The sequence below is a fragment of the Corythoichthys intestinalis genome, chromosome 1 (genome assembly GCF_030265065.1).
Source record: "Corythoichthys intestinalis isolate RoL2023-P3 chromosome 1, ASM3026506v1, whole genome shotgun sequence".
Classification (NCBI taxonomy): domain Eukaryota; kingdom Metazoa; phylum Chordata; class Actinopteri; order Syngnathiformes; family Syngnathidae; genus Corythoichthys; species Corythoichthys intestinalis.
This window is the reverse complement of record NC_080395.1, coordinates 20,966,051-20,976,175: the sequence shown is the minus strand read 5'-3', so window position 1 is coordinate 20,976,175 and position 10,125 is coordinate 20,966,051. Positions and strand designations below refer to the sequence as shown.

General features: G+C 39.5%; 1 long non-coding RNA gene across 1 annotated transcript; it reads left to right on the top strand.

The window, feature by feature from the left end:
* The first annotated feature begins 2,994 nt into the window (after window positions 1–2,994).
* LOC130910151 (uncharacterized) lies at window positions 2,995–3,729 on the top strand. Its single transcript, XR_009061826.1, has 3 exons — window positions 2,995–3,109; window positions 3,261–3,330; window positions 3,396–3,729. It is a non-coding gene; the product is annotated as an uncharacterized LOC130910151 (long non-coding RNA).
* Window positions 3,730–10,125: the final 6,396 nt, after the last annotated feature.

The window sequence follows — 10,125 nt, the reverse complement described above, 5'->3', positions numbered from 1 at the left end:
AGTGGATAGTGAGGAGCCTAGGATAGTGCGCCTACAGCTAACAAGACTCTTAACATTGCATACCGCTTCAACATATTCAATAGTATTTAGTTTTCATTCATTTCAAATTAATATTCTGTCCGAACAAGCTTAACAGAGAATCCACACCGTGCCATCACACATCAAGCAGATGAATATGTAACTTTTTCTCCGCAGTGACAAAATCAGCTGACTGTGGCCCCAGTAGTTAGGTAGCCTACCATATGTAGCATATGGAACAATGAAATTAATAGTTTACCTGCTGTGGCCTGAACGTAGTCTCACACTTTCCTCCTGGTGCGCATGGACTTGAATTGCGTGCCCGCTTGTACAGTCCCTGTTTTTTCACCTCTTTTATCAACACCATCGTCGTTTTGGGGCTTTTTGAAGAAACTTCGGACACTCAGTTGCCTTGACATTTTTCAGAGTAAGGCCGACGACGTCATGCATCAAGAGAGACAATAGCTAATTAATATGCTCACTCGCCACCCTGTGGTCTGGGGTGTGAATTGCAACCGGTCAAAATGATGGATGGACTTCAGTTTTTTCCGTCACCGTTTTAAAAAAATTGGTCAACGACGGAAAATATTCGGTTAACGCGACCCCTGATATATATATATATATATATATATATATATATATATATATATATATATATATATATATATATATATATATATATATATATATATATATATATATATATATATATGTGTGTGTATATGTATATATACCGTATATAGTGGGTCAAATAAGTATTTAGTCAACCACCAATTGTGTAAGTTCACCTACTTGAAAAGAATAGATAGGCCTGTAATTGTCAACATGGGTAAACTTCAACCATGAGGGACAGAATGTGGAAAAAAAAATCAGAAAATCACATTGTTTGATTTTTAAAGGATTTATTTGTAAATCATGGTGGAAAATAAGTATTTGGTCAATACCAAAAGTTCATCTCAATACTTTGTTATGTACCCTTTGTTGGCAATAACGGAGGCCAAACGTTTTCTGTAACTCTTCACTCTTCGCTTGGTGTAAAGAAATCAACTGTGGGAGCAATTATTAGAAAATGGAAGTCCTACAAGACCACTGATAATCTCCCTGATCTGGGGCTCCATGCAAGATCTCACCCCGTGGCGTCAAAATGATAACAAGAACGGTGAGCAAAAATCCCAGAACCACACAGGGGGACTTAGTGAGTGGCTTACAGAGAGCTGGGACCACAGTAACAAAGGCTACTATTAGTAACACAGTGTGCCGCCAGGGGCTGAAGTTCTGCACTGCCAGACGTGTCCTCCTGCTGAAGCCAGTACACGTCCAGTCCCGTCTACGGTTCGCTGGAGAGGATTTGGATGATCCAGAAGAGGAAAGGGAGAATGTGTTATGGTCAGATGAAATAGATCAGATAAACCAAAATAGAACTTTTTGGTAGAAACACAGGTTCTCGTGTTTGGAGGAGAAAGAATACAGAATTGCATCCGAAGAACACCATACCCAATGTGAAGCATGGGGGTGGAAACATCATGCTTTGGGGGCTGTTTTTTTGCAAAGGGACCAGGACGACTGATCTGTGTAAAGGAAAGAATGAATGGGGCCATGTATCGAGAGATTTTGAGTGAAAATCTCCTTCAATCAGCAAGGGCATTGAAGATGAGACGTGACTGGGTCTTTCAGCATGACAATAATCCCAAACACACAGCCAGGGCAACAAAGGAGTGGCTTCGTAAGAAACATTTCTAGGTCCTGGAGTGGCCTAGCCAGTCTCCAGATCTCAACCCCATAGAAAATCTGTGGAGGGAGTTGAAAGTCCGTGTTGCCCAACGATGGCCCCAAAACATCACTGCTCTAGAGGAGATCTGCATGGAGGAATGGGCCAAAATACCTGCAACAGTGTGTTAAAAGCTTGTGAAGTTAGAGAAAATGTTTGGCCTCCGTTATTGCTAACAAAGGGTACATAACAAAGTATTGAGATGAACTTCTGGTATTTATCAAATACTTATTTTCCACCATGATTTGCAAATAAATTCTTTAAAAATTAAACAATGTGATTTTCTGTTTTTTCTCCCACATTCTCTCTCTTATAGTTGAGGTTTACCCATGTTGACAATTACAGGCCTCTCTAATATTTTCAAATGGAAGAACTTGCACAATTAGTGGTTGACTAAATACTTATTTGCCCCACGGTGTATATATAATATTAGTTATAATTTATTTGTCTTGCTATGTGTAATTGCCATTTGTAATAATACCAGCAGTATTTATTCAGGATTTCGTGTAGGTTTTTGGGTTGTGGAACGAATTAATTTGATTATAATGTTTTCTTATGGGAAAATCCTGCTTGACATAGGACCATTTCGACTTAGAAACAAGGTCCTGAAACGAATTAACTTCCTATATAGACGTACCACTTGATGCAAACATGAAATTTTTCGTCTTCTCGGAGAGTCACCATGTAAATGGCCCCTTAGTGTGTTTTTCTCGTCACTGAACCCCATGAGATCAAGCCCTTGTTAATGTGCTAATATGCTAAAGAGCTAATAAACTGTATTCTTCTGTGTTGGACCCATTTACACCTCACATCTAAAGGGAGCAATAACCCATACAAGTGTGAGTAATTTTTGGCATGTACAACACATAATGTAACTATTACTGTATGCTTGTCCCTGAGAGACAGTTAAGGTGTCAATTTTTTTTTTTTTTGCCTTGGTGCCTGATTCCTATACTCCGCGAATAGCTAAGATTCCCTTTTTTTTATGATGTTCTCGCCTTAGTAATGACTTAAATGTGGCTTAAGTCCAGAGGGGACAATAACCTTGAACACTCACATTCGCATTCAAGGAAAAAACCTGCTACTAATCAAAAGAGCGGCAAGTCAAGGCGACTTGTTTTGAAAAGGAGCCTCGAGAGAAACGTCCAGTCAAGGTCATCGGCCCGGTCTCAGCCAGTTCAAACCTAATAGATTTAAATTGCGTTACAGGCGACCGACTGGGCCGCAAATCACCATTGGGCGACGCGTCGACAGCGATTCCCTAAGTATGAGAGCGATCAGTGAGCAACCTTGAGGAAATGTCAGCCACTCACCGGATGTGGGGTGAGTTTCGAGGCGAGGTGCCGGCAATATGTGAGTTGCCCACATGGGTGTGGATCAGCGTGATGAGGGGTGGGTGCACTGTGAGTGGACAGGGTGTTTCCATCAAAGTCACTGCTCACTTCCTGCGCCACCTTCTGCCCTTTTTGATAAGATTGAGCTCCAAGGCGTGCTGAATACCAGACAGAAAGACGCTAGCTGAATAGAGAAGATGTCTCAAGCAGGTAAGGTGCGTTCGCAAATGAGACACCTCTGCTCAGGGATAACCTGCTTGATTTTAATTTGTCAGGGTGATGAAGGAGAGTATCAGCTAATGAGAATTCCTAGAATCAAATCCAAGTTTGCTGAATGTGAAAATCAATGAAGAAAATTGCCCGAAAAGGGAGTTTTTAAAGATTATTTCCTGGTGTAGGTTCAAGACTTTTTTGTGGTTGTACTAATGAAACAATTTTGCAACTATGTGAAACTGACTTTATGTGAGTTTTACACCATTTTTTACAAAAATGACAAGTTATTCCATTCAAACAGAGGTAGGTGCAGATGTGTTTTTTTCAGGCATGAAACGTTTATTAAGTCTATTTACTGGTAGACTGATTCAATCAAAGTTCATGTTCTTAAGTAAAACTAGCTTCTGAATCTGCGTTCCCTTCCATTTTTTAAAATAATTAAAGAAGTTGCATTAATTACCCTTGAATGGTTTCTGTTTATGTTACTGAACGAGTTAGAAGAGAATCGAATGGCGAGGCTAACTAGACATTTGTCAAGGAATTACTTCTCAACATATGCCTCTCAGATGTTTATATAGCTTAAGCTTTATTATTGAACAAGTGTTATCTAAAATTCATAAATCATAGCACAGCTGTCTACATCCTGAAGCAAGGGAGGGCATGCAGGCACTCTCAAGGGTTAAGCTGTTCTTCAAAATGTACAATGTAACATTTAATTGATAAAAACCACGGCCTGACCACCCATGCTTCATGATATGACGTATTTTGTCTTATAATCGTCGGACCATTGTTTCATCAGTTAACTCCGCCTTCCAGTATGATAACAGTCATGTGAGCTCTGCTGTGTCAGATCATCATTGTACTCCATGTGTGATTGATGTTCTCCTTGTGATCATAACTAAACTTTTAAGACTTTTGGAGTGAGAGCCTTTTTTCTTCTAAAACAAAGGGAGGACAAATTTTCTCCCATGACCACAACATTTCAAGTCAGTCAGGTGGCCAGTGATTGTGCCTTAAAAATGGTTATCTTGGTCCGCACTTCAACAACTTTAAACAGATTCACTTGGTTTTATGGCTGTACTGTACTGCTTGAGGGTTGGCCACAGATCTCACTGATATGACGCAGTATTTACTCTCAATCCTTACTGGTTGTTGCCACATGTTGAAGGAATCTGACCTTTTAGCCAGATTGCCGGACTCACGCCAGCCAAACTGCCGGACCCGCGCTGGCGCAGCTCCAATGACCTTGGCCGGCGGAAATCCCGACAACCTGGCCAAAAGGCCAAACTCCGCGCGCTCACCTTAGTCTTAACCCCTTGTACTGACTCCATTTTGAAAGCCGGAAAATGGCTTTGAAACACAAGTTGACAATTTATTCAGGTAGACAGCGATCATCAAACGGCAAGGCAAAACAGCAACATACCCAGGCGAGGAGGCAGATTGGTTCCAGGGTCGCCGTATCACAAGTTAACAAAAGATTCCCGAGAAAAATGAGAACGATTCGTTCAACATTCAATCTTTTTGAAAGCTCTTGTGTGGAGGGGGGCTGTGAGCAGGAAAAAGGTTGTGTTTGGGGTTTCTTCTGTTGGAGATTTGGGCGGTCAAGTTCGTATGTCACCGTAGCTGGGTCATGATTTATGAGGCAACTGAGGTGGGAGGTTCGGCGCGCCTCACCGTCTGAGAGGCGCTGAGCTATCAAACTTGTTTTTGTTATCTGGTGTTGTGGTAGTACAGGACGTCCCGCCATTTGTTCTGGACTGTCCTGAAGAGCTGATTGCGGGATTCGGTGTTGCAGACATGGGCTTGTAGATGTCTTACCTCATCAATCTTGCTCAACCAGCTGCATGACGCGCGCGTTGATCTTCCATGGTCAGAAGGCGTTCTTATCTGCACGTTGCCTTGGCGCTGCAAGTTCTAAGCGTTGCAAGTGCAACTGTTCATAATATTAAATATATTCTGCTTGTTTTTTCTTAAACCATGATATAAATGCTATTTCTTTTATACTGTATTTGTTGTGTGTTAGAGGAATACAGACAGTCCAGCAGTAAATAGGAATAAAGATGCTAATCCCTGATGGATTATATTAAGTGTGTTAGAGTAATACAAACATTGAAACAGTAAATCCGAGAAAATTCCTTCTTTATGTAACCTGTCTGAAAACTCGCTGGCGAAGCAAACCTCGACCAGGCAAGGAGTTGAACCAGCACCACCAAGTGCGCCCAGCAATGCAGCATAGCACCGTAACCACTAAAAGTCTGTTAAAGTCCCAGGCTCGCAGCTCTGGTCGCTAATGTGCGCTCTTGAAGGCATAGGGAGGGAAGTTTAGACGGCATGTAACGCACACTCTTGCACCCGTTACACATGATTTTCACTTGAAATTTTACCAACTACAGTGAATTGAAGGCATCACTCGCGTTAACTTTCTACGTAATTTCTTCGCGCAAATTGCTCAATTTGCATTCGTCTGAACGTAGCAGTAGCTCATTTGCGTTAAAACCATGCAGATTCACATCACACAATCGCTTCTCTTGGCGTTTGTTCTTGTCACATGATTAATAGACCTGAAAGAATTGTCACCGAGTGCTGCAAAGTCACCATTAGTACAAGTTAAAAAAAAAAAAAAAAACAGTGCTTGTTCCTCTGAGGGTCAGGCACACAGTGTGAGTCAAACACATTAATTCAGACAAATGTCCTGTGGGATGGCAACACAGGCATTGTGTAGTTGTTGTTGTTGTCGACCGACACAATGTCCCTGTTAATCATCACAAGACCGGGAAACTAGGACATTGAGTCATCCATTAAATAACATGAGCCAACACAGCAGTTTGCTATCAAAACTATGCCGCGTTTCACGGACAAAAAGGAAAGGCTCACTCCTGACGTTTGGCAATGATGTATTGCACACAATTTTCTCCTCTGTCCTTTTCCACATAGTAGTTGGAGGTTTTATGACTTATTGTTGGCATTTGGAACTGTTTGAAAATTCAGAATAAAGCTTCGCATTTTGGTTTGGCTGGCAAAATGTCACGATGTTAAAGCAACCCTTGTCGCGGGACCACACCCTTTGGTAAGCTGGTGATTTATATTTTCTGCATCAAAAGTGACATATTCACCAAGCAGTTCGTGTGAATCCACTAGGAAAGGGGAAATCCTTATGTGACTTTTATTCCCAGCGTGGACTGTATCGGACCTCTACTTGAACTTTTGCCCTCAAATTTTTGCTAAAGTTTTCCTGTCCTTTCAGACACGCCATCTTAAGACTTTCGTTCGTCGACTTATGCAACACTTACCAACATAAGCAGAGTTTAAGGGGGGCCAGGCCCCCTTTGGTGGCCAAAAAGTGTCATTGCATGTAACTGACTTTCCTATACATATAAAATTTAGCAAAAAAACAAACAACAAAAATGAATGAAATGAACAAAAAAAAAAAAGATTTTTATAATGGGTCAAAATTATTTTTTTGAACAGATCATGTCAATAGCACCTTAGACGGCCATTTGCTTTGCATATTAATTTAAAATAATTAAATAAAAAAATAAAAAATAGAAGAGGGCAATTTTATTTTTTCAAATGATTTTTTTCTTTGATTGAATATATATATATATATATATATAATTTTTTTTTTTTGATTGAAGCAACTTTTTGGGGCATCGAATGATTTAGACACAAATGTATGGCACAAACACAAAAAGGTTTGCTAGAATCAAAGAAAACATTTTTAATTAAAAATTAAGTGTTCAAATGCAAATTTTTGAGCCTCAAATGTTTTTTCGCATTCAAAAACTTTTTTATGATTGAAATTTTTCTTTTTTTGATTGAAGTGATTTTTCTTTTGATTTTTTTTTTTTTTTTTTGTATGAAGCAACTTATTTTGATTGAATAATAAAGACACAAATGTCCTAGCCAAAATGTGGCCAAAACACAAAACAATATTACTTCAATCACAAAAAAAATAAAAAATAAAAAATAAAAATAGCTTTCAAATGCATTTTTTTGCGTTTCAAATCTATTTTTGCATTCAAACCCTTTTTTTTTTTTTTTTTTTTGATTGAAGTGACTTTTTATTAAAAATATATATTTTAATTGAGGCAACTTTTTGTTTTGATTGAAACATTTTTTTTTTTTGGATCAAATAATGAAGACACAAATCTACCTCCATATGGCTCCGCCCAGAGGATACAATTTGTGACTGAGGTAACCACATTGTCCCGACACGGGCGGGCGTACCATATTCAATGGATGATGGTCTTGGTGAAAAGTATAGCTGTCCTGCCAGCAGCCTGATTTATAATTCCCCTCAAGAATAATGGGAGAACCCCCCCCCCCCCCGCTCATTTTCAACTTATTATTATAAATATTATTGTAAGTTAATTTTATTGCTGACACTGTGTTTCAGGGTCATCAACATGTTGTGCCCCCCCTGCCCGAAAAGTCCAACTCCGCCAATGCCTACCAACTAAATGTTGCTTTATAAGACCTGACATTCTCGTGGAGTAGGAGAGAAAAAATGCACAAAGTCCAGTTTGCCGCTTTTAAATCCCCCATAAACTCCATGAAATTGCAGCTCTTCTGCTCTCACTGTTTTCCCGACTTGCGGCGTGTGGAGTGATTGTGAATGACATGAACTACGCTGGCAGGCTGTCAGAAATAGATTTGGCACCACTAGCAGTGTAAGAAGTAGAAGAAAAGCGAGGGCGCTTCAAGAATCGGGCTATGGTTACGCAAGTGGAATCCACAACTTAGCCTCCGTGAACAGTAGTTTAATGCTCGCAACATTGACTGAAAAATGAATTTGCAGTTCAAGTTGTCTTGACACCTGTTGGCTGGTGAAATGAATTCATTACCGTTGGGTGGTTGTTTCTTCAGATGCATAACCCAGCTGTAAGTTTCCTCATATCAGGAAAACCAAAAAAGTCAAATCACTTTTTAAATTGTATTCACAGCTTTAGTTGTATCGCCTGTAACTAAAGTTTTGAATGAAAGTTGTTATATTTGCTTTTCAATGGACTTCAAGGATTTTTAGTGATTCGTCTTTATTTCTCTGCAGGTGCAAGGCTCGTTCGACCGTTTTGGGAATTTAGCAGACCGTTCTGTGCCAACATGGATGTACAGACATACCGGGTGGGGTCTGTCCTTGAAGATATGTCTAGAAAATTAACAGTTTGGCAGAAAATCTTTATCGTACACCTTCTCGAAGCCTGTGTTTGAGTTTTCCCTTCAAATACAGTATAGCATGCAAAGGGTGCACTCAGAGCAATATAAAGAGAGTCGTGACACTCCCATAGGGATCCATTATACGATTCTACTTCCAGGTTACGGAGCCTCGGGTAGTTCCAAACATGGCTTCAACGAGGGCGGACCGCATTTATACGAATGGCTGGGTGTCAAGTATTTTGGGAGCTAAACTGTGACCAGCCCTTGTACAAAGGCAGAAAACTTCTACATTCACTTTGAAGGCAACATTCTATATTGGCCCATGTCGATATCGATATAATCCGATATCCTTATAAAATGCTTTCATCATTCTAATATATATATACAGTGGTACCTCGACATACATTCGCTTCAATACACGAGCTTTTCGAAATCCGACGTAAAATTTAACTTGCCATTTGTTTCTACATCTGACGACATACTCGAAATACGTCGACATGACAGCACCACAGACGAACGCACGGCGAATTTTCTTGTGTGAGAAATCAACACAAAAGGTTTTAAAAAGGGTGGTACAGGTGGTGAAACAAAGAAAAAGGTGATGCTTACCTTTTAAATGGAGTTGCAAATTATAGAAAAATATGAGCGTGGGGTGCGCATCCGTGAACTGGCTCAAGAATATATCTCCACGGTCCTCTTCCGACCACCGTTCGCCAGTCTTTAGAAATTAAACTGACTATTATTGTGGTAACATCGCCAAAGAAATCGCCAGCTTCGCCACGTTTTTATCATTTATTTCACAACTTATTCAACACAAAACGCCATCTGTCTGCCGCAATTAACGGTGTTCTCAAGAAAACATTGAAAGTGAAAGTGAAACTCTCAAGCTCGCCGCTCTGTTTCTGACACGTCAGCCCCGCGGTGCGTTCAGGTACAGCAAAAAACGTCCGCCACATTAGAACCTGATTTATTACATTATTACAGGAATTAATTATTATTAGTAGTATTATATTATTCTGATTTTTAATGATAACTTATTTGTTTTACTATGTGTAATTGCCATTCGTAATAGTACCAGCAGTATTTATTAAGGATTTAGTGTAGGTTTTTGGGCTGTGGAACGAATTAATGGAATTATAATGTATTTCTATGGGAAAATCCTGCTCGACATACAACCATTTCGACTTACAAACAAGGTCCTGGAACGAATCAACTTCGTATGTAGAGGTACCACTGTATATGGCGGAAAACACAGACAAGACTGAAAAAGCAGTTTCTGCTCTTACACTCCTCTTTAAAAGAAATTTCTGTATTTTACGCCAAAGAAAACTTTTGTCTATATGTCTATAAGCTGCCATAGCAGATTCATGGCGCATTAAGCCCCCGAACTATTGTTAATTTGTACGTTTTACCCTGGAAACCCCTGTTTACAGACGTCGCGCAACCGCTTTTGTGTCAACCCAGCCATAAAACGAAGGTAATTAATTATATTTATTATTCAAAATGTCCGTCATTTTTAAGCTTTGAATCATTAATTGATGTCTAACATTTTTTTTTTTTTGAAAGAAAAAAACGACTTTAAACAATTATTCACTTGCATATTTTAAACTTTAAAAAAAAAATTACGTCACAATGAAA